This window comes from Palaemon carinicauda, chromosome 3 (assembly GCF_036898095.1).
Source record: "Palaemon carinicauda isolate YSFRI2023 chromosome 3, ASM3689809v2, whole genome shotgun sequence".
Lineage (NCBI taxonomy): Eukaryota > Metazoa > Arthropoda > Malacostraca > Decapoda > Palaemonidae > Palaemon > Palaemon carinicauda.
The window spans coordinates 167,083,151-167,110,396 of record NC_090727.1 but is presented as its reverse complement, the minus strand read 5'-3'; the positions used below and the strand labels follow the sequence as shown (position 1 = coordinate 167,110,396).

The 27,246-nt window shown below is 45.3% G+C and overlaps 1 long non-coding RNA gene across 1 annotated transcript; it reads right to left on the bottom strand.

Annotated features, from left to right (window-relative positions):
• Positions 1-209: 209 nt before the first annotated feature.
• On the bottom strand, positions 210-27,246 carry LOC137637993 (uncharacterized). Its single transcript, XR_011043845.1, has 2 exons — positions 27,187-27,246; positions 210-1,033 (listed from the first exon to the last, which is right to left on the bottom strand). It is a non-coding gene; the product is annotated as an uncharacterized lncRNA (long non-coding RNA).

The following is a 27,246-nucleotide window of genomic DNA, read 5'->3' as shown; positions in this document are numbered from 1 at the left end:
AGAAATTAAGTCTACACTGTACTGTACTAGAAAACAAGGCCATCAAAGAAGAATCACCACACCTTTGTGGTACCAAAGCTGCATAGGATTTATACAAGAGCAGATTTCAAGCAATATCCTTCAGTGGTGTTCATCCACTCCTGGTTAAACCAAAATGGAGTGATCAGTCTTACTGTAGAACAGCTTGTTCAGCCCACACTTTTCAGAGAAAAATGTACACTTTAATGTACACTAGTTAAATGAATTCCGTGACACCCCAGAGCAATTCATAAAAGATAATCAGTACAAACCAGTATTTGAATTAGAAAATGGGAGAAAAATAAATGACAGCAAAATGTTCGTCTAACCAAACTTTGACTTTAAAGGATTAGATCATACTGTGCTAATGACTTGATTACTCCTAGATGGGGCACAACCACGCTGGGTCAGGGATGAACATTTTCTTTGTACTGCGTCAAACTTTTCACTTTCTTGAAAAAACATCGATGCATTTCATGTAAAAATTTCACTGAGGGCATTTTCATGTTTATATTAGGCATAGTTCTGAATGACAAAAAAATATATTCCAATGAAAAGTTTAATGAATGTATGCAGTGGGAAGCTGGATCATGAAAATAATGTCTCTCACTCAACAAAATATAGTAATGATTTCAACTTTCACTCTGGGCTGCTGAATATCTTTGACTTTGTATATTAATTATAATTAATAAATAGTTAAACAACACTACTGATTATCTTAACCTTGTATCTTCCTAATTGATAAATAATTCAACCAATCCACTGATTAAATTCTATACTTTCACAAAGCTGACTCAAATGGCGTTATTAATAAATGTTGTAACTCCTTAAAAACTTGAGGATTTTCTATGATGATTGATTTCCAGTACTTGATATTGTATTGAGATGATAGACCAGACACCAAGCAGAAAGCAACGCATCCGAGGGTGAAAGAACCGGTAACAGTAGATCTTTACATATATGCTGCCTGTTAACTATCTTTTCTGCTAGCAAGACGACTCCTTCCTCTTGCATTCTGTAAGGAAAAATCAATGTTTGGATAAGGATTTCTATTTATAAGTTTATTTCCTAGAAAAATGTTATTTTTATTAATAAAATAAATTTTTGAATATACTTACCCGGTGATCATATAAGCTGTCAGCTCTGCTGCCCGACAGAAAAACCTAAGGACAAAATACGCCAGCGATCGCTATACAGGTGGGGGTGTACATCAACAGCGCCATCTGTCGAGCAGGTACTCAAGTACTCCATGTAAACACAGAACCAATTTTCTCCTCGGTCCACTGGGTCTCTATTGGGGAGGAAGGGAGGGTCCTTTAATATATGATCATCGGGTAAGTATATTCAAAAATTTATTTTATTAATAAAAATAACATTTTTCAATATTAAACTTAGCCGGTGATCATATAAGCTGATTCACACCCAGGGGGGTGGGTAGAGACCAGCATTACATGTTTACATTGTTAAGAGCTAAGTATTTTGTATTTCATTTTAGCAGTTATTCAAAATAACAAACATAAAATAAATAAGTACCTGGTAAGGAAGTCGACTTGAACAATTACTCTGCCTTTTTAAGTACGTCTTCCTTACTGAGCCTCGCGATCCTCATAGGATGCTGTGCGACTCCTAGGAGCTGAAGTATCAAGGGTTGCAACCCATACTAAAGGACCTCATCAAAACCTCTAATCTAGGCGCTTCTCAAGAAAAGAATTTGACCACCCGCCAAATCAACCAGGATGCGAAAGGCTTCTTAGCCTTCCGGACAACCCAAAAACAACAATAAAAAACATTTCAAGAGAAAGATTAAAAAGGTTATGGAATTAGGGGAATGTAGTGGTTGAGCCCTCACCCACTACTGCACTCGCTGCTACGAATGGTCCCAGGGTGTAGCAGTTCTCGTAAAGAGACTGGACATCTTTAAGATAAAAAGACGCGAACACTGACTTGCTTCTCCAATAGGTTGCGTCCATTATACTCTGCAGAGATCTGTTTTGTTTGAAGGCCACTGAAGTTGCGACAGCTCTAACTTCATGTGTCCTTACCTTCAGCAAAGCATGGTCTTCCTCATTCAGATGGGAATGAGCTTCTCGTATCAACAGTCTAATATAATAGGAAACTGCATTCTTCGACATAGGTAAAGAAGGTTTCTTAATAGCACACCATAAAGCTTCTGACTGTCCTCGTAAAGGTTTAGTTCGTTTTAAATAGAACTTAAGAGCTCTAACAGGGCACAAGACTCTTTCTAGTTCATTTCCAACCAAATTAGAAAGGCTTGGAATATCGAACGATTTCGGCCAAGGACGAGAAGGTAGTTCGTTTTTGGCTAGAAAACCAAGCTGCAAAGAACATGTAGCCGTTTCAGATGAAAATCCGATGTTCCTGCTGAAGGTGTGTATCTCACTGACTCTTTTAGCTGTAGCTAAGCAGACGAGGAAAAGAGTCTTTAAAGTGAGATCTTTAAAGGAGGCTGATTGTAGCGGCTCGAACCTTTCTGACATAAGGAATCTTAGTACCACGTCTAAATTCCAACCTGGTGTGGCCAAACGACGCTCCTTCGAGGTCTCAAAAGACTTAAGGAGGTCCTGTAGATCTTTGTTGTTGGAAAGATCTAAGCCTCTGTGACGGAAGACTGCTGCCAACATGCTTCTGTAACCCTTGATCGTGGGAGCTGAAAGAGATCTTTCCTTCCTCAGATATAAAAGGAAGTCAGCTATTTGAGTTACAGAGGTACTGGTTGAGGATACTGATACTGACTTGCACCAGGTTCGGAAGACTTCCCACTTCGACTGGTAGACTCTAAGAGTGGATGTCCTCCTTGCTCTAGCAATCGCCCTGGCTGCCTCCTTCGAAAAGCCTCTAGCTCTTGAGAGTCTTTCGATAGTCTGAAGGCAGTCAGACGAAGAGCGTGGAGGCTTGGGTGTACCTTCTTTACGTGTGGCTGACGTAGAAGGTCCACTCTTAGCGGAAGTGTTCTGGGAACGTCCACTAGCCACTGCAGTACCTCGGTGAACCATTCTCTCGCGGGCCAGAGGGGAGCAACCAACGTCAACCTTGTCCCTTCGTGAGAGGCGAACTTCTGCAGTACCTTGTTGACAATCTTGAACGGGGGAAATGCATAAAGATCTAGATGGGACCAATCCAGTAGAAAGGCATCTATATGAACTGCTGCTGGGTCCGGGATTGGCGAGCAATAATTTGGGAGCCTCTTGGTCATTGAGGTTGCAAAGAGATCTATGGTAGGTTGGCCCCATGTGGCCCAAAGTCTCTTGCATACATTCTTGTGAAGGGTCCATTCTGTTGGGATGATTTGACCCTTCCGACTGAGGCGGTCCGCCATGACATTCATGTTGCCTTGAATGAACCTCGTTACTAGAGACAGGTTTAGATCTCTTGACCAGGTGAGGAGGTCCCTTGCGATCTCGTACAACTTCAGAGAATGGGTCCCTCCTTGCTTGGAGATGTACGCCAAGGCCGTGGTGTTGTCGGAGTTCACCTCCACCACCTTGCCTAGAAGGAGGGACTTGAAGCTTTTCAAGGCCAGATGAACTGCCAGTAGCTCCTTGCAGTTGATATGTAACGCTCTTTGCTCCGCGTTCCAGGTGCCCGAGCATTCCCGACCGTCTAATGTCGCACCCCAGCCCGTGTCCGATGCGTCCGAGAAGAGAACGTGGTTGGGGGTCTGAACAGTCAGTGGCAGACCCTCTCTGAGGTTGATGTTGTCCTTCCACCAGGTCAGTGATGACTTCATCTTCTCGGAAATAGGGATCGAGACCGCTTCTAGCGTCTTGTCCTTTCTCCAGTGAACAGCCAGGTGAAATTGAAGGGGACGGAGGTGCAGCCTCCCTAACGCAATGAACTGGTCCAGTGATGAAAGCGTCCCTATCAGACTCATCCACTGTCTGACTGAACATCGGTCCTTCATTAGCATGTTCTGGATGCATCCTTGGGCTTGACTTATTCTGGGGGCCGACGGAAAAGCCCGAAAAGCTTGACTGTGAATCTCCATCCCTAGGTACACTATAGTTTGGGATGGGACCAGTTGGGACTTTTCCATATTGACCAGGAGACCCAATTCCTTGGTCAGATCTAGAGTCCACTTTAGATTCTCCAGACAGCGACGACTGGACGAAGCTCTTAAAAGCCAGTCGTCCAAATAGAGGAAGGCTCTGATGTCTGCTAAATGCAGGAATTTGGCAATATTCCTCATCAGTTTCGTAAAGACAAGAGGCGCCGTGCTTAGGCCAAAGCACAGGGCTTGAAATTGGTAGACAACCTTCCCGTAAACAAACCTTAGAAAAGGTTGGGAATCTGGGTGGATGGGGACGTGAAAGTAAGCGTCCTTGAGGTCTAAAGAGACCATCCAGTCTTCCTTCCTGACCGCTGCTAGAACAGACTTTGCCGTCTCCATGGCGAACGTCTGCTTGGTGACAAAGACATTCAGAGCACTGACGTCTAGCACCGGTCTCCACCCTCCTGTCTTCTTTACCACTAAGAAGAGACGGTTGTAGAAGCCCGGGGATTGATGGTCCCGGACTTTGACTACCGCTCCCTTTTCTAGTAAGAGAGACACCTCTTGCTTTAAAGCTAGTCGCTTGTCCTCCTCTCTATACCTGGGAGAGAGGTCGATGGGAGTCGTTGCTAGAGGGGGCTTGCGCAAGAATGGGATCTTGTACCCCTCTCTGAGCAACTTCACAGATTGTGCATCTGCACCCCTGTTCTCCCAGGACTGCCAGTAGTTCTTGAGTCTGGCTCCCACTGCTGTCTGAAGAATGTGGCAGTCAGACTCTGCCTCTAAAGGACTTGGTACCTTTCTTCTTGCTCCCACGTTTCCCTTCGGCACGAGCACCTCCTCTGCTGGAGGCTCTGCCACGAAAGGGCGGAATGAATCTTGACGCTGGAGTATCCATCCTGGGTCTAGACACGGAAGGCAAAGGGGTGGCTTTGCGTGCAGATGACGCAACCAGGTCATGCGTGTCTTTTTGAATCAAGGAGGCAGCAATCTCCTTGATCAACTCCTCTGGGAAAAGGCACTTCGAGAGAGGGGCAAACATAAGCTCCGACCTCTGACATTGAGTTACTCCAGCTGACAAGAAGGAGCAAAGGTTTTCTCGTTTCTTGAGGACCCCGGAAACGAACGAAGCCGCAAGCTCACTGGAACCGTCCCGTATGGCCTTGTCCATGCAGGACATAATGAGCATGGAAGTTTCCTTGTCAGAAGGGGAGGTCTTCCTGCTCAACGCTCCCAAACACCAGTCCAAAAAGTTGAACACTTCGAACGCTCTGAACACTCCTTTCATCAGATGATCTAAATCTGAAGGAGTCCAACAAATCTTGGAGCGTCTCATTGCCAGTCTGCGGGGAGAGTCTACTAGACTTGAGAAGTCGCCCTGGGCAGAGGCAGGAACTCCCAAGCCGAGAACTTCTCCCGTGGCATACCAGACGCTCGATCTGGAAGCGAGTTTCGCAGGGGGAAACAAGAATGCTGTCTTCCCCAGGTGCTTTTTGGACTGCATCCAATCTCCCAACACCCTTAAAGCTCTCTTGGACGAGCGGGCGAGGACGAGCTTCGTAAAGGCAGGCGCGGATGACTGCGTGCCTAAAGCGAACTCAGATGGAGGTGAGCGTGGGGCCGCAGAAACAAACTGATCTGGATATAAGTCCTTGAACAGTGCAAGTACTTTTCTAAAGTCCAGGGAGGGAGGCGTGGTCTTGGGTTCGTCGATGTCCGTGTGCGGGTCGTCAAGGTGTGCAGCGTCGTCATCATCAGAGAGTCCATCGTCTGAAAGCTGAAGAGGAAGCGGCAAAGGAGTAGGCATTGGCTGGTCAGCTGAGTCCGGCAGCACGGGTGCATGCGTGACTGCACTGGACGCAACGTCATGGAACTGTTGGTCAGTCTGAGAGCAGGCAACAACCATAGCTGCGCGGTGGCGCAAAGCGTCTCCTCCCGACTGTAAAGTCTGCTGTGGGCGAGTAGGGGTAACCACAGTGGGTTGCAGAGGTTGACGCACCGCGTCAAAACAAAACAACTTAGGTTGTTGTTGTAACTCGTGAACGTCAACGGAGGGTTCCGTGCGTCGGCGAACGTCAACATGCGGCTGGCAGGGTACAGTGCGCATGGGTGGCGGGACTCTCACAGCTGGAGTGCGGGAGAAGGTAGCCTCAGCGTCAACTGGACGCACAACCGTGGTTGGTTGTAGGCTAACGGGTGCAGCGTCAACCTTCTCCGCACGAAAGTCCTGCATTAACGAAGACAACTGTGTCTGCATGGTCTGCAGCAAAGCCCACTTAGGGTCTACAGTAGCAGGTGCGGCAACAGACGGTGTTACTGCCTGTTGCGGTACCGCTTTGCCTCTCTTAGGAGGTGTGCAGTCATCTGAAGACTGCAGCAAGTCCGAACTGACCCAGTGGCTACAACTGGGCCGTTGGACTTGCGCGGAAGGGACCTTGCGTTTGAGAGGTCGTGAGACCTTGGTCCATTGTTTCTGCTGAGAAACATCTTCCGCAGACGAGGAATGAATGGGCTCTCTCGTCTTATTGTGGGTGGGGCGATCTTGGCAAGATACGTCCGAAACCACGGAGGGAACGTCTGTCCGCTGATTAAAGCCTGTCGAACCCTTTGGTCGTACGACATTGCTTCTCCCCTGGGCTTGGGAGCTTGCAAGAGGTCCCGGACTGGGAGGACGACAGGCACGAACAGACGCACCCTCAAGCGCAACACTAACACTTTTCACAACACTTCCACTCACTAGGTCACTACCCACTGCACTCTTACCCTTCAACTCCCTGACGTCTGCCATGAGTTGGTTACGGTCACTCGCCAATGACTCGACTCTCTCACCCAGAGCCTGGATGGCACGCATCATATCTGCCATCGAAGGTTGTTGAGTGCTAGAAGGGGGATCAGGAGCAACCACTACAGGGGAAGGAATAGGTTGTGGGGCATGGGGAGAGGAAAAATCAACTGAGCGAGATGAACTCCTCCTGACTCTATCTCTCTCTAGCCTACGTGAATATTTAAGGAATTCGAGAAAATCGAATTCCGAAAGCCCAACGCATTCCTCACACCGATCTTCCCATTGACAGGATTTACCCCGACAATTGGAACAAATGGTGTGAGGATCGATAGAGGCCTTCGGAAGACGCCTTGAACAGTCCCTAGCACTACACTTCCTGTATTTAGGGACTTGAGAAGGGTCAGCCATCTTGAATTAGTCAAAGGGGAAATTCAAAATCTATCCAAGTCGTCAATAAATAATCCAAAATTCAATCAAAGAATGCAAGGAAGTATTGAAGATAACCTCTGCAAAGCGAAAGCTAAAAACTAGAAATGAGTACTTCACCAAAATCTGTGAAAATCAATCCAGTAAGCAACAGCGTATTTAGTAGGTCTTGCCAGTGGCACGACAGAGAGAAAATTGGTTCTGTGTTTACATGGAGTACTTGAGTACCTGCTCGACAGATGGCGCTGTTGATGTACACCCCCACCTGTATAGCGATCGCTGGCGTATTTTGTCCTTAGGTTTTTCTGTCGGGCAGCAGAGCTGACAGCTTATATGATCACCGGCTAAGTTTAATATTGAAAAACAAATATTTTCTAAATTTTAGTCTATAGGAGCTGTCAATCCTTTAACTTCTGAAGATTTACCTTTCCAAAACAAGAACAGACAAGTCTAATTTTTTCATAAACGAAGAATCTAAAAAAACAGAATTTCTGATAAAAACATGATAAATTTGGAAATAATTTGTGTTTTTCTTAGCCATACAAAACTGAAGCTCTTTACTATGAGAATACATTTCAGCGACAGCTGAAACTAGCCGTAAAACTTTTAGTGAGGCGTTACTCCCCTCCTCTGGTTAGTAGGGTAGGTAGCAGGAGTAGTCCCACCACCTGCTCATACATGCAGTAGCCAACACAAGCCACTCTCCAACAGGGAGCCGAAGTCCGACGTCAAATTACCATGGGCTGGTTCACAATAACTATTTCAGGCAGACCTAGGAACTTGCCTGTGTTCTAACACAACCACCCTTTAACTTGACTTTTCCAGTCATTATCTCATTTGAATAAGAAAAGGACAGTATGTGATCTGCATTGTAATGGTTTTTAACGTGCTTTATGTATTATTTACCATCAGAAAGTAGTACATCAACTGCATTATGCAGAAAACCATCCCACACAAGGATCCTTCAGAACAATTTTTACACTTGAACCAGTTTAGCTGTTACTCTGGTAGCTGATGTTGACTTCCGCTCCCTATTGCAGGCAGGACTCCCTGGGGGTAGGTGACAGCGGGCTACATGTAATGAGCTTCAGGTTTGTAAGGTTAGGAAAAATGCAAATCACTTCCAAATGATGCTCGGCGCCATGCAACAAGCATTCAAGAAATTTTTGGGGAGTCAGGAAATGTTGTCTTTTGGGGGAATCAGGAAATAGTGCCAGTGTTCAGGCACCAAATACAAACCATTCAGCTCTTTACTATGGAGAGACACGCTTGGTGGGTGAAGTCTAGGACCAACTAGCTGGTCCCTGACCTGGGGTGTGATTCTTATGCTTTGTATGAACTGTGGAAGAGTACACCCTATTACCTCGCAAACTCCCAATGAGAGAATGGCCTGAGCAATTGTACAAAGGTTTGACAACTAAGCAATGCGACTCGTCAAGGTAAGACTTCACTTGGTTATGCTTTTCTTATCTGGACGTTACCAGACTCCCACCTCGCTGGGAGAACGGGGACGTAACAACATATATGCATATATTAGGATACACGGGACGATGTTACCCACTTACAGATGGAGGTCGTCACCTTGCAGAGTTCCTCATTTGCTCAAGCCCCAAGACAAGGGAGAACGAAAGTTGGAAGACCAGTCCTTCACCTATCATACTAGACCTACAGCTGGGTAACATCCACCCTCCACTGACTGCTACTTGTCCTACTAGGAAGCCGAAGTGTTATTGATTATGTTTTATGCATCCAGCACAAGACCTATGGAGAATGTGTCGAGGCTTCTGTGGGTTACATCTCGCAGGTAGTGGGCGGTGAAAGACTGACAATTCACATGCTAGCCTGTAAAACCTGTGTCACATTGAAGTTCTTTTGAATGCCAGAGACGTAATAATGCCCTCCTTCTACGGTCTTGAGGAGGCTATTCTTGCTTTAGTTCGATAACTTTCCTGATCCATGAAGATATTGATAGCATTGTAACCCTACTCTTGACTCTACCTGTGCTGGCAAACAGTTGATTGATCTTTGGTCGAGCTCAAGCAGTTTGCTTAAGGTATTTCCTAAACACTGGCTCAGACTTCACCACCATTGCACCACTACTGCAGCAGTAACACTGGCATTATTTCTTGACTCCCTCAAAAGACAACACTTCCTGACTCCCAAAAAATTTCTTGAATGCTTGTTGCATGGAGCCAAGCATCTTATCTGCCTCACTGAAAGACACTGCTGTCGACACTATTTGTTTGTCTTTCACCTCTAGCCCAGCATTGTCCAATAACTTTAATGCAATGCACTTAGGTATAATCACTTTGTACTTCTACAAAACATCAGATTGTACTTCTCCATAGTATCTCCCTTCTCCTTCTTGTGTCAAGCTGTGCCATGCCTCATATGCAGCTGATATCTCATCCTTTTTGTAAAACTTGTCCAGGTGTTGAAGCAAAACTTGCACCTCGTCATCATTTGCCAGCTGCTAAATGTCCAACTCTTGAAAAACCTGGCCTCTCACCTCGCTTCCTTTTGGGAATGGCAGGGAAAGTCCCCCACCTTGTTTCTTCTTTCAAACGTTGGTGACATGCTGCCATTCCCTTAATTCTTTGTTTCCAGCAATCATAACTCTTCTCCTCCGAAGACCGGCATTCGGGCATGACAGTAGTCACTGCTGTTGATCATCTTTTCTTCATCTTCCTTCTTTTGAATTCTCTTTAATATCCTTCCATCTGTCACTAACCACACACTACTACCAATTGTAGATCAATGTAGTAGTGCAAAGTAAAGTCTGGTGTCAATTGTGTCCATTTCCAAGACATTTTTAATGGTAGCTGCACACAGCTGTTACTCCTACCAGTACTCCTCTCGTTCTCCCCACTCCAATAGTAAACCCCAAAATAAATTAACTATGCAACGCACGAGTCCTAGGAAGACATTGAAGCGACTTAACATGTGCATGCGCAACCGAAGGAGTTTGTATCAGGCTCTTACAGGTATTATGGGTAGTTAGCAAATGCCTGTAGTTGTGCAAACCTCAACAGGTATGGGAGTTTGCCTGCACACCTCGCTATGCTTAGTGTCAGGTGGGCTCTCCTTCCATGAAGAAGCAGAGTCTTGCATGTAAGGATTTGTTGGCACAGTATACAAAGAATACAAACACTAGGCAAGCAAGCGTTAGCGGCCAAGTGCAAGCGTTATCGAATGCTAGTGAAAGATGGCGAGCTTTAGCGAATGGTGCAGGGCGTCAGCGAGCGCTGGGGAGGAGAGAGTCGACTCTTACCTGAAAGAATGGGTAGAGGTTATGCGAGTAATACTAAGGCAAGTAGCCTGGGTTGTTCGCAGGCCTTCCTCAGGCAGAAGAGCTCGCCCACCTACCCCGCTAGAGCTCAGTGGATGGGTGCGCAACAGTGCGCATGACTTCTCTGCGCAACTAATGTTTGCTAAGTACTGTACTCATGCTCATCCCAACTCCCTCACCCCCAGAGGGTTGGTGAAAAGTCTTATGCCCTCCCCTCGAATGGGAACAAAAAAGGCTATGCTGAACTTGAATAGCAATTTAACCCTTATAAGAGGTTGAAACCATGAGGTGGAGATCCTGAAGGGTTTGACCTAGCAAAGCTATATGAACTTCATTGGGTCCAACAGGCATGATATAAGCAATAACCCTGAAGAGTTATAACCAAAGAGCAGTTTCTCCCTTGTAAGAGATTGAAACCATGAGGGCACAACATTGCTCCATGAGCTTTTTTATGTTATTATGCACGACATCGGCAATAACAACGAAGAATTATAGCCTATGGGACCAAATCAGTTGGCATGCATCCCCGTCTGTGACAAAGACCCCGAAGGAAAATTGCTTACAACTTGTTCTGTACCCGAGGGTATGACAGCGAGGAGCAGGAACTGCAAGAAGCCGCCCGACTCTGTCATTGCCAAGCTCCGAAGAGCTCTGTGATGAGGAGCATGAGCAGGGCATGGACAACTCCAATTCCCGCCGGAGGAATCCCCCAGAGGGAAACCATCCAGGCATAGGCCATTTCTCCCGTGGGTGGGAAAGGCGACCAACCCCTGTTGCTGCTGTCAGCATTCTCCCCGCAAGCGGGAAGATTTCTTGACAGTGGCTGGTGGAGGGCGATTCTCCCTTGGAAGGTAAAGTTGTCCAACACCTGATGGAGATTAACTCTCCCTCGGAAGGGGTGGTTATCCAACACCTGGAGACGGACCTCTGGGCAGCACTCTGCTTTCCGTGACTGTTGTTTACTAGAGCAGGTGTGAGCGGGCGTTATGGAAATTGGGCGGTAATCAGTGGGACTTGAGCTACCACAAACACATTTACATAGAGGAGTAACATTACCAATTTCCCAACAAGTGCTAAAAATTGATTTTGACGTAGGAAAAATCTATTTCTGGGCGGGAGACCCGTTCCGCCCAGTGAAATGCTCCTTTAGCACCATTTCTAAGGTATATAACTGCTATATATTACCAGAGAAAAAATTGCATGGGAAGGCCAGGTTGAATCCAGCTCGCTCACCTGTAAAAGGTGTCGATATAATACTGGGGCGTGATAATTCACAACCAGAGGCCTCGCACCATTTAGATATCTCCTGTCAAAATCCTCGAACAGCGAGGTGCCGTTCAACATTGTACAACTACTAGCCATCCCACGCCAGTGACGTCCCTCCTTATAGCACCCCAGATTGGGGCCCAATTAGGGAGGGACGGGTGGGTTCACTGGGCGGCACAGGTCTCCCGCCCAGAAATAGATTTTTCCTACGTCAAAATCCCTTTTCTGGGCTCCGACCCGTGCCGCCCAGTGAAATTGTACCAGAGAATGGGGACCCAATATGGCTAACTACCTCAAGGGAATAACACAAAATTAATATAGCTGATGAATTTTAATATAAAAAAAGAGGGATATGGAAACCCGTAAAATAGATCAACACGTAAATGACAGAGACAATTAGACATGATACATAATCAAAATGAAACCCGAAGGGAATGTCAACAGGTATGAATAATGTTAATACAGCTTGATAAGCAAAATGCAGTAAAGCATACAATCATAGATATAAATAATTAACATAACAAAGGAAGATCAGCTCGGGATTTCAAAAACAAGTGAAATCAAAATAATTCGTGAAATCGATCAATTGAATAATAAATAATACATCATGGTAAACAAAACAGGTAGGAACAACAGGTAAGCCAGGCAGGAGGGAAAGAGGACAGAGCAAGATGTTGTGATTAGGACTCAGTACCCTCGGGAAGAACTACATTCCCCGCAGCTACTGTGGCAAATCTAAGAGCTTCTAAAGGTTTTAGGTAGTGGCGCTTGAAAACTTTAGGGGACTTCCAACCCGTATATTTTGAGAGCTTATCAAATTTCATATGGTGGAAAAAATTAATTGAGGTAGCCACAGCTCGAATACCATGGACATGTGGGAATGATTCAGGATTAGCTTGTTTAATAAAATAAAGAATTTGTTGCCCGATTCCCTTAAGGGTAATAGTTCCTCCGTGCTCTCTAATAAATAAGGGCCCTGTGGTTGTAGTGGAAGTTCTACTTAAGTAGGATTTCAGGGTGGTAACTGGACACAGGGATGGATCCCTAGGAAGTGGAACAATCTTCCAGGGGGACCACCTGTTCTGGGGATCCTCATTTTTAGCCAGGAACACTTTGTTAGGGGAGAGAAGGACCTCACTTGAAGAGAGAAACTCTATATGACCTGGGTCTCTAGATAAAGCTGACAATTCCGAGATTCTGGAGCCAGAGGCGAGGCTCAAAAGGAAAAGTCACTTTCTTAATAATGCCATATAGTTACAGGATTCATTTGGAGTGTCAGAGGCCAGCTTAAGAACATCGTTTAAAAACCAGGAAACTGCGCTAGGGCGAGTGGAAGGTTTTAGTCTGGCACAAGCTCTCGGAATGGATGAGAAATATGAATCCGTTAAATCAATGTCAAAACCAACATGGAAGATCTTTTTCAAGGCTGACTTAATTGTAGTAATGGTACTGGCTGCCAGGCCTGATTCGAAGAGAGTCCGGAAGAATGTCACAGTTAGGTTCATTGTCATTTTCTCAACTTGGGAATCTTTCAAGAACTTAGCTAATTTCTTGACAGCTGAGTCATATTGTCGGAGAGTAGATACCCTTTTGTCAGATTCCAGGAAAATAGTATTCGAAGGATCGATGCTCGCACCTCGTTGGGCTGCGAACTTCATGAAGTCCATAAAGTTAGGGCATTCAGAATCCTTGAGGAAGCGAACACATTGCGAGTTTGTACTGTCTGTGTGAGCACCGGATTGGGAATCCGCCGGGGGCTGAGACCTAGCTCTAGCAACATGGGGAACCAATTGCTCTTGGGCCAGTTGGGGGCTACGAGAGCCACTCGACCTTTGAAGGATCTGAGTTTGTGCAGAACTTTCAGCAGGAGATTCACCGGAGGAAACAGATAAATCGTCTTCCAGGTATTCCAATCTAGAATCATAGAGTCCGTGGCATAAGCCTGAGGGTCCAGGTTGGGGGCTACGTAACAATCCAGTTTGCAATTGGATTCTGTCGCAAACAGATCCACCTGGAGACCCGGGACTTGAGATAGTATCCACTGGAAAGATCGATTGTCCAGTGACCATTCCGACTCTAGCGGAGTCGTCCGGGAAAGGGAGTCCGCTACCACATTCCGGACTCCTTCTAGATGGACTGCTGACAGGTGCCACTTGTACATTGCCGCCATGGAGAAAATCTGCAACATGCCGTGGTTTATTTGGGCTGATCTGGAGCCTCCTCTGTTGAGGCAGTGAACTATGACTGCACTGTCGAGAACCAGTCTGATATGGAGATTCCTGGCTGGATTGAGACGTTTTAAAGTGAGGAAGACTGCCATGGCCTCGAGGACGTTGATGTGCATGTGTTCGGAAGACTGATGACCATAACCCTTGGACTTTCTTGTGTTTGGAGTAACCTCCCCACCCTGTTAAGGAGGCGTCTGTGTGGACGAAGAGTCCCGGGACCGGATGTTGTAAGGGAACCGACTTGGAGAGATTCTTGACCTTCGTCCAAGGCTGTAGACTTTTCTTCAGGATTGGGGGAAGGCGGGCACGTCTGTTGCGGCGTTTTGCGGTTGCTCTGGATCTCCACACTCTGTTTATGTCCTTGAGTTTGGACCGCAGGACGATGTCTGTCACAGAGGCGAACTGCAAGGAACCTAGGATCCTCTCTTGGTTCCTTCTGGAGGTCAACTTCTCCCTGAGAAATTGTCTCGTCTTCCTCGCAATCTCCTTCCTTTTGGCTTTGGGGAGGCACAGCGTATGGGAGCATAGGTCCCATTGTAGTCCCAGCAATTGAAACTTGGTCTCCGGGACCAGGCGGGATTTTCCGAAGTTGACTTGGAATCCCAGTTGTCGAAGGAAGGTGAGGACTTTGTTCGTTGCTACGCGGCAATTCTGGGCATTGTCTGACCAGATTAGCCAATCGTCTAGATAGGCCACTACCTGTATCGCCTGAGTGCGAAGCTCTTGAATGACTGTCTCTGCTAGTTTGGTGAAGATTCTGGGTGCCACGTTGAGCCCGAACGGCATCACTTTGAATGCATAGGCTTGTTTGCCTAGCTTGAAGCCCAGAAAAGGACGAAAATGCCTTGCTATTGGAACGTGATAGTAGGCATCGGTAAGATCGATGGAGGTAGTGACGGCCCCACGGGGAAGTAAGGTCCGCACCTGCGAGACGGTAAGCATAAGGAATTTGTCGCAGCGAATGAAGGAATTTAAACGAGACAGGTCCAGGATTACCCTTCGTTTGTCTGAGCCTTTCTTTGGCACGCTGAACAAGCGTCCTTGAAATCTTAAGCGACGTATGCTTTGGATCGCGTTCTTTTGTAGCAGATCTGTCGTGAAGGAACCTGGTTCTGCTGTTGGCAATTGGTAAAAGCTGTTCGGTGGAGGAGGTCCCTGTATCCAGCTCCACCCTAGGCCTTTGGAGATAATGCTGGAAGCCCGATCGCTGAACTTCCAACGGTCTCGAAAAAGGTACAGTCTCCCTCTTACCTGCGTTGTCTCATTGGGTGGAGGATGATTTGCCTCCTCTGCTTCCACGGGAAGACTTGCCCCGGTGGTAACCCCTTCCGCTACCTCGGGCACGAAAGGCACCCCTGGCACCCCTGTAACGGTGGTAGCCACGGAAGCAGCTCTGAGCCTCATAAATGGGGTTAAAGGCGGGGGAGAAGGAAGTCGAGGTGATTTGAGACTGAGGGACCAGGACATATTGCTCTTGCTGCTGGCCCTTTGATGTAGAAGGCTGGGGGCCTTGGGGAGCCGGTTGAACTGAGACCGGTTGAACTCTGAATTGGGAAGAGTGGAAAGGCCTCAATCTCTTCCTACCTCGGATTGGGGTACCAGTAGGCTCATATCTCCTCTTTGGAACGAGGCCCCATCTAACTTTGAGGCTTTGGTTGGCCCTAGCTGCCTCGCTAAGGACCGAGTTAACCAAATCCTCCGGGAAAAGATCCGGGCCCCAGACTGGAGCTTTGATGAGCCTATTAGGCTCGTGCCTAATGGTGGCTTCAGAGGACGTGTCGTCGACAGCGGGTCCTGGCGCTTGCAAAATCATAGGCGTCGGCCATGAAGTTTTGCAGTAACGACTTAGTGAGGGCCTTAAGGAGGTCCTCCTTGTTGTAAGTGGCAACGGCCAATTCGAAAGGGTGACCGAATTGAGAGACCTGCCAAATCTGCACCTAGAATCAAATTCTAATTTAAGAAGAGACTCTGGGAGTTTGGGAAGCCGTTCGCTGAACTGCGTCGAGGCACAGTCCGGGCTCAACTTACCTACTGAAAAGGTAGCTGGGGCATTCCGCCAACATTCACTGTCCCCCGGAAAGAGGAGGGAGGTTAAGTCGGTCTCCCTGAGTTGTGGTAAAGGCTTCTCGTCTTTGATAGCCTGGAAGACCGACTCCAGGATCTTGGTCGCACATGGTGTAGGGGTTTGGTCGTCAGCCACAAACATAGTGTACGAACTTTTGTGGGCCGTAAGCATGGTGTTCAAACAGTCCCACTCATGGAACAGCCGAACCAAGACAGACTGTGCCTGTTCCTTAGGAAAAATTACAGTTTCCTTTAGAATCTTATCTAAACAGATCAGAGCTTCTTCTGTGAGGCGAGCGTAGCCGGGGAAGGGGAATTCAAGACCCGGCGGGTAGAATTCGTAGTCCGTAAGAGGCCGTGTACCGAAACCCTCGATTGACAGCATACCCTCCGAAAAGGGGGCATGCAATGCTAACCTCCAAGGGTTATTCTTATTGAAAGGAGGAAGCTTGGAGGCATCAGGAATGGGGTACTGCTGTTGTGGTGGTGGTAGCCCCGAACTCATGAGGCCTTGGACTAGGCGCTCCACAGAAGCTATCCTCTCATGTGATTGCTTCGTATGAGACGATAGCATCGACTCAAAACGAACAAACAGTTTGTCAGAAAATTCGTCCATGTTAAACGATCCCGCCTGGGGGGGAACAGGTACCGGAACGGAGACTACTTCTTGAGAGGTTGAGGGCACAGCAATTGGGTCTTGAGAGAGACTGGTGGAGGAGGATTTAGCCTCCGAGGGTGACGATCTCGAAGGGTTGTGGTCTTGGGAAGATTTGTGAGTTTTATATAAAGGCTTGTGATGAGCCTTCACTTTGGGGGGAACAGGTCGGGAGCTGAGATCAGTCCCGGTTGTCCCCGGAAAACCTCGAAAAGAAGATTGGTCAGAAGTAGAAGAGAAAGCCGGGTTAGGGAGAGGAATCCCAGCCCGGGAACCACCTGACTCACCTACGTCCCTACCTGCGTCGGGATCATCCAGAGCCATGGGTTCCACATCAAGGTCGAGGGTAGCGACGTCCTCAGTTAGGTTGCCGCCCGTCTCCCCTTGGTCCGGGGCCAGAAGAAGAGATGCAATGCTCTCGATGATCGGGTCCGCCAGCGCTTTGGGGACCGCAGCCGATGTTTTAGCATTGGGGTAGAGGAGGGAACACCATTCCTCAGAAAGGATATAAGGCTGTCTGGCCTTCACGTTGCGGGCGAATCCGCCAATCCAGATCTTGAGGGTAGCTCGGGCTGTGTCCTTTTCAAGCTGGGTGCTCTGAAAGAGAACAGACTATTAGTGAGGGATAAAAGTGCCAAAAAAAAAACTAAGAAGCCCAAGGACTTCGTAGGCACATATAAGGCATGCAGGAAGTCTAGAGGACTGTGGCCTTAAAGTAATAAAAATATAAAAGAGGACATTAAAATGTAACTCCCCACAAGTCTGTATTAAAGTAAAAGCACTCACCGAGTCAGATGTTAGAGTGGAAGCCAATTTGTAGCAGACAGGACAGTTGCCCGGATGCCAAACAGCTAGGTCATCCACTTGAAGAGAGCAGTGAGCGTGCGAACGACACACATTATGGCCGCAGGGTTGGTGGAGAACAGCGGCACATGCCGTCATCACACAGCGGAGAGTCTGTAAGATAAAAGATACATGTGTATCTTAAAGGAAAGCAATTAGGGGCCGGAGGTCCCAGTGCTTAAACATTATAAAAGTTAATATCATGGTGATAAAGTTGAATATATATAGCTATAAATATCCTGAATGGAAGCAAATGAAGGGCACGGGGCCCGAAAGCTGTAACTCTATATATATATCTCCAACCCATGATAAAACTATCCATATAAATGCCTTAAATATTTTGAATGAAGGCAAATAGAGGACCCCGGGGGGTCCGGGGGGTTATAAGTCATATATCAAATAAATGATAAAAACTATTCATATATAAATGCCTTAATAATTGAATGAAGGCAAAATAGGGGACACCCCGGGGCCCCGGTGTTTAAAATATCAAATAACAGCTTTACTTGATTGTAAAATTATTAAATTAAATTAATAAATTAAATTAAGTCAGACCGTAGTCGTGATCATATCATGGAAGGCAAGGTCGAGAACTAGGATCGTATATAATAGATAAACGTGACTAAAAAATAAAGGGAATCCAAGTAATAATGCATAACGTTGGCTCCGGGGCTCAACTAAATAACTCGACCGAATGGTAATGAATAAAAGCTACTCCCGGGATCCCGTAATGAAAGTCTTTAAACATATATATATATATCTATACGAGGTCCGTGAGGTGCGTGACAGAGGGGGGAAAGGGATCTTAAAAGGGTCCGTGACGTGCGGGACCAAGAGGGAGAAGCCCGTACACAACTTAATAAATAAATAACATAAGGTACCACGGAACGAGCCGAAAACTTCCCGCCGATCGTCGACCAAACGAGCGACGGAAAGAAAACGACTACGACCAGGTAGAGTAGTGGAAGGAAAAGTAATGTACGTTAATGCATAATAATAGAATGCCTCACAAAACAACGGGAACCGCATGTGCAAAGCGGATGCCCCCGGGAGGAGTACATAGCGCTATAAGATATCGGCGGGAGGCGGCTAGGAGTGGGTTGGCTCCGGGACGATATCAGGTATATCAACCTGCCAGACCCACGAGTGATATGATCACGTGGAAAGACAAACACTATAAAAAAAACATAACACATGGTAAATAAGAGAGGAAGGCATGCTGGATGATAATAATAATAATAAAATTAGCTATAAATCAATCGTAAAACAAACGAGGGCGCGAACAAGAGACAGGAAAAACCAAGCCTGACGGCGCTAGGAGTAGGCAGGGCTACCAACAGAACACAGGGTCAGTGAAGTGCTAACAAAATGAAAACTAAATTGTAATAACTAACTCATGAAAGCCCCTCGAACTAATGCAAGCATACGAATGACATTAAAATGATAAGCGAGTCCGTGGCGTGCGAATGTAAATAAGCCAAGAGATGATATGTGGAAAAGAACGCCGATGGTGATCAGGCATGCCAACCTCCAAAACTACGCACATGAATATGAAATAACTGTTATCATAAAACAGGACAATATAAAATGATACGGTGTGTGAACCGTGGCAATCCATAAAGTTCATAACGAGAAACAATCAGTATGGAGGACTTATTGAAAATCGTTAAGAACGAACGAGAGAGAGAGGAAGGAGCCGATCCCGAGAGAGACCCAGCAAGGTCGTGAATAAGCTGAATAATATAAACAAAAATGGGCAAGGCCCCCTCCAAAATCCCAAAACTCATAGATCTGGTACTTTACTTAGATTTAGTGACAGTGGAGTCGGACATCTTGAGGTAAATCCAGAGAAAAACCAGCGAAATTCACACACAAGACAAAATACGGTTATCAGACTGCGTGCTAATAAAGGAGAAGGAGTGTCGTCACTGGCGTGGGATTGCTAGTAGTAGTACAATGTTGAACGGCACCTCGCTGTTCGGGGATTTTGACAGGAGATATCTAAATGGTGTGAGGCCTCTGGTTGTGAATTATCACGCCCCAGTATTATATCGACACCTTATACAGGTGAGCGAGCTGGGTTCAACCTGGCATTCCCATGCAATTTTTTCTCTGGTAATATATAGCAGTTATATACCTTAGAAATGGTGCTAAAGGAGCATTTCACTGGGCGGCAAGGGTCGGAGCCCAGAAAGCTCCTCTTCTTGCTAACTTGCGCAAAATAACACAACTTTGAAGCTAGGAATTCTGCCATCTTTATAAAAAAAAAAACAGGTAAAAATACCATCCATAAGCATTAAGGTCCATCAACAGAGCTTTAATTTCACGAGATCGAAAACCTAAACTAGTTAGTTTAGCCTCGGTAAAAAAGGAATGAGGAAGTTCAAGTTTTTCATTACCGTTTAATGTCAAAAACATTAGCCAAAAGGGTTGCCTTTTCTTTTAAACAGTGTGTGACTGAGCCATCTGGTTTAAGTAAAGGAGGAACCGTTGCATGTACACCAAAGAGTGCAGATTTAAGGGTAGACCACCATTATGTTCCTGAGTTGCACCAGAAAGGGTTTCTTTTATGGTTAATTGGAGTCTAGCAAAAAATTACTCTTAAGTTCCTGGTTGCTGCTTTTTAAGAGTCATTTATTTCAATCCGCTTCAATTCCAGCATCACAGTAAGATGTCTGATACAGATGAATTCAATCTATCTTAAAAGCAAGATTATTTCATCTATTTCAGTCATTGTTCAAGTTTAAAACACTCACTGTTCAGTATAGTTAGTTATTCATCTGAAATTAAAAAATATCCACTACTAATAACCCACAGATTGGTGTGCTGTTCATCCATGTACCACTAGTCAGAATAGAGCAGCAGTTAGATAATTTTTATTTGCTAGTAAAGCGAGCCACAGCAGAGCAAAGAACATCTGGGGAAGTTATAAATTATAGGTAATTATGATACTTTAATGGCGACTCGCGTGGATGGCATATGCAAACATCAATGTATCAGTTGCCTAACCAGAAAAGCAAAGACTATGCTTATTTTGAGAGAGAAGCAAGCCAAAGCAGAGCAAAAACTATTTAAGGGATTTTACCGTACTTCCTTACCTATACTGTCAAGTACTTACATTGTACTTTAAGGGCCTTTCTTGTAAAGTACTTACACTGTACTTTAGGGCTTAATTATACAGTACTTACACTGTTTCCCTAGTCTAAATAAATATTGTAATAAAAGCTGCTAGTTATCATATAAGAAATATTGCATTTATTAAAAAGTACCAGGACGAAAATTCTGTAAAGAAACTTGTGATAAACTGTGTTATTACCTGGATTGACTACTGCAACTCTATCTACTACAATTTACCAAAAGTGCAACTTAAGAAATTAAAAACATAATAAACAGAGGAGCAAGACTGATAAAAGGTGTCCCACCTAGAGAAAGGATCACCCCTATACTGATTGATTTACACTGGCTGCCGATTAAAGCGAGAATTGAATTTAAAATATGTACAATAACCCACCAAGTTATCAGAACAGGGCGTCCAAAATACTTTAGAAAATTGCTATATATTGCGCAGCCAACAAATCGTGTCGACACGAGAATAGTTACAGATGGCTTCAAACGGTTGGAACCTAGATTTGTGTCTACTTTAGGCTCCAGGGCCTTTAAATATGTGGCCCCGAGACTATATAATAAGCTCCCGCGAAACATTTGAATGATTGAAGACATTAAAGCTTTCAAGAGGAAACTGAAGACTTTTCTTATTTCATGAGTCTTTTGACAGTGACGATTTAACAGTAAATGAACAATACGCGATATGAAACTTTTAATACTATGAACGAACAAGGTAAAACGACAGTGGAGGTCCTATAGACAGTGGGGTTCCCCTGCTGTATGAGACTGGAAAAGCAGCCATCAAACTTCAACTTCAAACTTCAACTTCAATTACATGGCATCCCGCAATATCTTTCTACATTATTTACAGAAAGGACTTTTCAAGCTTTATGACGATCCTCAGATCATAGCAAAACTAGGAGTCTGTCTCAGTTTAGAGGGGTCTCTACCAAGTATGCAAGAATCAGTCAATCATCTAGATAATTTGATAGACGAATCCCATTCTTGTAAGCCCAGGTTGACACTAGGGAGAGGAACATCATGAACAACTGGGGGCTGGTTCAGGATGAATCTAAAGTATTTGTTTACAGACAGATGGATTGAGATCTTTAGAATGCATCCTTCAGATCCAGTGTCATCTTGTAGTTCTTTGGTTTGATGGCCTGTCTGACCATATCTGCCATCTCCATCTTCAACAGAGTTTATTGGACAAATCCGTACAGGACAGAGGTCGATGACCAGTCTCCAGCCTCTAGAATCCTATTCTACAAGAATGAGTCAACCGTAGAAGCCCAAGGACCCATCTATGACCTCTCTGATAGAGTCCTTCTCTAACATGGTCTGAACACTAACCTGAAGGGCCTGTTCCTTCACAGATCCCATATCGTATGAACATGACATCACTGGATGATGAGTAAAAGGAGGGAAAGGGAGAATGAATGGAACAGGGTGACCCGCTGAGGATGGAGACGGTCCATGGTTCGCCTCAGTGTGCCATCCATCTCTGCCACCTATGCTGTAGCCATCCTCCCACCAGTGGACAGGTAGAGAAATGGCCTCCCTAGTGCAAATGACCACTTCTCCCTCCTCTGCCTTGATCACTTCTTGCATAGCAGGGCTGCTTGGGGCCTTGCTTCCTACAGGTGGGCTGTTTACGCGAATTAGACCCTCTTATGTTATTGGTGGTTAACCAGGAAAGCTCTCCGTGTGGGTGATGCCAAGGAGTAAGGGTGTGATGACATCGCCCTATGGAGGAGAAAGTCATGACTCGCCTTCTGCATTAAAGAGGGAACGACACTCCATTGGCCCGTTGTGATCCTTGAGAGCTTTCCTCCTTGGCACTTGCCCCTGGAATTTTGAAATCATAGTCATGCCTTTTCAAAATCCAGTTAGACCACTGGTTAACAATGTTGTGCATGATGAACTCTACTGTCCTAGCACCGAAAAGTAAAAAGGTGGACATTGATTACCATATCTGCTCGTCAGAGAAGTCCGAATTATGGAAGAGGTATTCGATTGAGCCTAAGCAGTAGTTTATCCATGAAGCGGCTTGCAAAGAAAACTTTGCACCCCGCTCTATGTTCGCAGCCTACGCCACTGAGAATGTCATCTTTAGTACTACCAGCTTCTCTAGGGTCATATCGTTGAATCTAACGCTAACGGTATGACCTAATAGTACTTCCTGTGTCGGACATATGGAGGAGGATGTAATCGAGATGAGTTCACTGCCCCGAGAGAGATACTTTTGCTACCTGGGAAAAGGCCTTCTTCTTTGTCCCTTTCACCCTCGTAAACCATGGTAAGGCTACCCTAGTCTTTTAGGGTCTTAGGGTCTCATAAAGGAGATCCAATACAGTAGGGACATAGTCAGGGTTGCCCAAGGAATTGACCTCCCTTATGCATGAAAGGGCTTGCAAGAAGACATGACCCGACTCGTGCTCTAAAGCGAAATCTTGGAACTGGCAGACTTGGGCAGCACCTCATCAGAATGTTCAAATCCATCATCAAAAAGATCATCCAGTCCCCAGCTCACATCCATAGGAGCCTGGTTTGGGTTCTAGTCATCAACTATGTCCCTAGCAGGGGCTCGAGACCTAGAAGGGAGACTACAGTACACTCCTCCAGTCTAGTTGAGGCTGGTACTGAACCACAAGTGCCCTTCCGAGGATCCAGAGCCTCATGTTTCGAGGCCTATTTCTTAGGAATGGTCTTCGTATCCTTCCTCTCTCGGGGCTAGCTTGTGAAGGCCACAATGAATGACAATGAATCCTTTCTCAGGGGCTCCGTTTGCCGTGAAACCTACAGATGTACAGAGGAGGAAGCAATTGGCTCCAAAGGAGGAGCAGATATGCTGTGTAAAATTTCTATTGGTAATTTTCCATGAACGAATAGTTCTTGGGTGCAAAATATCCACTGGGGGACGCATGACTTGCCATTGCTTCTCTCCTTAAGCAGATTGACTGAAATGATACCTAGTTTTTCCCATTTGGAATCAAGACCGGACAGAAGTGTTCGAGTCCAGGTATTTGTGATACCTGGAGGAGGGTACAGGTCAGGAGTCTGCCTTGCGGAAAAACTCTTACGCCTTGGATCCAAAGGTGGAATGGCAGTCCCAGAGGCCTCTGAAACTTCAAGAGGGATACGTGGAGTACCCAAAGGAGGAACTACAAGGGGAAAGGTGGTTGTTCTGGTTCCCGCCCATGTAGCAGCCTTAACTAACTCCACAAATTAAGGAGAGTCCTTCACCAACTAAGTGACGCCTGCTGAGGCGCTGTAAGTGAGTGTGCTCGAAGTTCTCTCTAGGCGAACCCAAAAAGGGACGAACACAAACGTGTCATAGTGTGTACACTAGCGAGACCAGGTGGTTGTAAAGACGAGGTTCCATGCGCCACCGAAATGGTGCGTACAGATGAGAGCGCATGCGCTACCAAAGTAGAGCACGCACACACCTCTTCGGTAGTGCAATGAAGACTAGCACGCACTTGCAACCTTAATAGCACGTCAAAAATTCACTATGAGGGTATGAGCATGCAACCAAATACGCACGCAGACTTTTGTCATCAAGAGGAGCTCGCCTGCCTACTTTGCTAAGACAAAACCTAGGTGGAGCAAAACTCGCGTGACTAGGTTTTGTGCGTTCACAAGCTACAGCTGCGGGAAACGCAGCACTATCACTAGTCAGCGCTCCCGCAGGAGGTTGGAGAGTAGTCTTGCGAGCACAGATAGTGGCAAGCAAGACTGAAAAGGCTTTCCTGTGAGCAGAAGTCCCGAAGAGCCGGGAAATGTCCATCATTGTCATCTTGCTCCAACGAGCTAAAACTAGGCATTGACAAACTGATTAATAGTTTCCAAAATCCTGGGAGGGGAGGGACTAGGGGTAGGAAGGCCTACCTTGTGAACAAGAACGGTGCTTAACATCGTAGGGTAGAAAAGCGAGAAGTTTCTTTTGCTGAACTCACTCAGGTAGAGGGTGGGTAGCACAATGACCACACTCAGAAGACTGACCATAATCAGCTTCCAAGTTCGCCTCTTAAGGATCATCTGACTGGTTGGGACTCAGAGGAGCCCCAGCCAGCTAGTGCTCAGGTGGGAAAGCAGTTGCAGAGGGCTCTGCGGCTGAAGGCATAAGACCCTCTGGAGGGATAGTGCGCAAGAAGTATAAAGTTGTTACTGTATAACATGCTAGGCACAAATGTACGAACAAGAGCAGATACATGTGGTTTGTAAAATGTAAACAAAGGAGTGAAATATATATTTCACGGAAAGAGGTTGCCCAATATTTTGTAATATTTCATGGATTTATTTTGCATCCCATAGAATAAGATAGAGAGAAGAAAAGGTTAGTTCAAGGGAACTGGTTGCCAATATGCATCCCAGAGAATAATATATAGAGGAGAAAAGGTTAGTTTTACCATTATTGATTCCCCAGTAAATTTTCCCCAGCCAAAACCCTTGGTTTCCACCCTAGGATATATTACGTTATATCAACTATTTATTAGCAATGAAAATAAAGGTCATTTTCGAAGAAAACAGGACTTTCTAAATGAAAAACATTCTTGCCGCTAACACACAAACATCCATCAATAGCTCCGCCCACCGCCTGAAGGTGATGTTATCGTTTCACTTTTAAGATCAGTAAAACCATGCAATATCTGGCAACTCTTTCCTACAGCTGTAAACTGATTGGTTAAAGAATGTACTTAGGTCACTGAGTTAATCCCAGGAGGCCCGAGAGATAATCCCGCGAAATTTGAAAAATACAGCATTGTTAATACCGACATCTTCCTTTGACACCTCATAATGCTTTGATAAAATTGACACACAAGAAGTTTTTGTGTACAGTCATCGTATTAAATACGTTACCGTATAATTATAACCGAGTAACAGTAATGAAATAATGTCATAACACTTGAGCTTTTGCTTGCCAAACTTCCAGATGCATAAAAAACAGGGTTTCCTATCTCATTTTCTATGGTGTTGTTCTTAACAGTGTTGTGTTCATCATATTACATATACTTTGAAACTTAATTTAGCTAATGATTTATTGGATTTGCTCTGCCATATGCTCACTTCGCTTGCGATTAATCTATCTCGCTACTCCTATTTTCTGGCAAGAGGACTGTTTTGCAACGTGTTAGCCCCGTAGAGTAGTATTTTAGCATTAATCCTCAATCACACAAATTTATAGGGATAAATACGATTAATGAAGGGGTAGGTTGTACCTTCGAGCTCCACAGTCTATTTGAACATGGACTTTGCTTCCATTTCCAATGATCAGACTAAATGGTAATTCTATACAATACTCCGTCACTAATAATTGATATTTTTTCTGACGAATTATCTAGTTCTTTATCTAAAGCTGACCTTTCGTTTTAAGATGAACAGTATTTTTACCCTACTTGTTAACCTTTCCAATCTTGGGGAATCCCCAGTGGGAAACCGGGTTTTTGGGTGGGGAATGAATTAAAGAATCCGTTTTAACACAAGAATAATGGCACATGTAGAATTAGCAATACACAAGGCCACCAGCTAACCTAAACAAACCACCTAACCTACTATGCATTTCAGACCCCGTGTTATACTGTTTTTCGCAAATATCTTCTATACAAACAACGGGATCAATGTGACATTTTGGCACAGCTTCTTTGACACAGTCCGCTAATTTATGACACTACACTGCAATGCCAAGTGTGATTCATTAATGAGCTTACTCTTGGCTTTCAAGCATAAGTTGGCGAGAGCCAAGTAGGCATTCAGACAATGGATCTAAGTGATGTAGGTGCGACGTGTATAACAAGCGCGCACGCACACACACACACACACACACACACACACTCTCTCTCTCTCATGGATACAATTCCCACCTTTATCTATATAAAAATAAGGCGCGCGTAATTGAGTTTTTTTTTTGCTAAATACTCATAACATACAGCCTGGAATCTTGACCAAGAGTAGGGTTGGAAGTGGGTGCTAGAGGAGTAGTGTGATCATTTAAAGATTTATTATTAATTTTTATTATTAAAATTATTATTATTATTATTATAAGCATTTACTTATAAATGCTTTATAAATAAGGGAAGTGGATGCTGTAAGTAAGGGAAGTGGATGCTTACTTAATAGTTTAATGTCGACCTTGACAGGTAGCTTGTTATACGCGTCACCCCTACGTCACAGAGATCCATTGTCCGAATGCCTACTCGGCTCTCCCCAACTTATGCTTGAAAGCCAAGAATAAGCTCATTAATGAAACACACTTGGCATCGCAGTGTAGTGTCATAAATTAGCGGACTGTGTCAAAGAAGCTGTGACAAAATATCACACTGATCCCGTTGTTTGTATAGAAGATATTTGCGAAAAACAGTATAACATGGGGTCTGAAATGCATAGTAGTAGCCATACCCTTACCTAGTGGGGGGGGGGTGGAGCTTAGGCCCCTGCAAAGCCCGCTTACACAGCCATATCAAATACAGGACAGCCTAAAACCCTTTGAGTACTTACTTAGGTTGGAGGGTAAAGGTGAGCTGCACCTTTCCGAGTCAATACCCAAAGCACAACAAT